The following is a 931-nucleotide window of genomic DNA, read 5'->3' as shown; positions in this document are numbered from 1 at the left end:
TAACATGCCACAATAATGGCACCGTCACAGTGTCACGCCACATGTAAAGGATTCTGACAAAAGGAATAGTAAAAATGACATGGGCTCCACAAGGGCAAGCATAATCTGTCTCCCCCAGACTCTCAGTATAATAGTAATTTTCAAGTACGAAAAAATGCTGGTCTCTAGATTCTCTCATTATTTACATACTTTCAAAATATTCTATTAACTTTGGCATCGGAAACTCTCCAGCCCCAAGGCCGCCCTCTCTCATCTTCTTTCTTCTTCATTTTCGCAGGCATAGTTTTGAATATCTGAATTGCTGGAACTTGGTCTAAAAGTGTACGAAACACGGCGTTAACACAACTGGTTATGTTGTTGAAATAGACTACTTATGTAGATTTTGTGATTGAATTTGTTGATTTGTGAATTTCTATGAATTATTATTGCGGATCATGAATTTATAAATAAAGGGTTCAATATTGCAGAGTATCAGTACCATTGCCGACTACACTGCATCTGCATCAAACTCTAACCAATCAAATTGATGTAAACCTAGAATTGTCGATTTTTTGCGATCTTGAAGGTGGGCAGCATGAAGATTAGAAAGATGAAGAGTTGCAACAATTGTTAAGTTGCCCATCACAAATTATCATATTCGAAGGATCTGTTGAAACTCCCATTGAATCTTTGGTTCTAAGAAACTGTGAAAATTCTAACTCCAACCTAAGCACCACCTAAACCAAAGATCGTCCTTTCTTGGCAAACAAAAATACTAGTATTTTTTCTTTTTATGTGGGGATGAAGTGAAAAGGAGAAATAATGTATGAGAAAGCTATAGGGTGGAGAAAGAATCATTCCCCTGAGTTAGTAATTATGTACAAAACAAACTCACTATTATTGCCTATTAAACAAACATCACTTAGTGGGAATGTTACTTTTGAACTAATTA

Source organism: Juglans microcarpa x Juglans regia, chromosome 1D (genome assembly GCF_004785595.1).
Source record: "Juglans microcarpa x Juglans regia isolate MS1-56 chromosome 1D, Jm3101_v1.0, whole genome shotgun sequence".
Classification (NCBI taxonomy): Eukaryota; Viridiplantae; Streptophyta; class Magnoliopsida; order Fagales; family Juglandaceae; genus Juglans; species Juglans microcarpa x Juglans regia.
The sequence above is the reverse complement of the archived record's forward strand: the minus strand, read 5'-3'. Positions refer to the sequence as shown.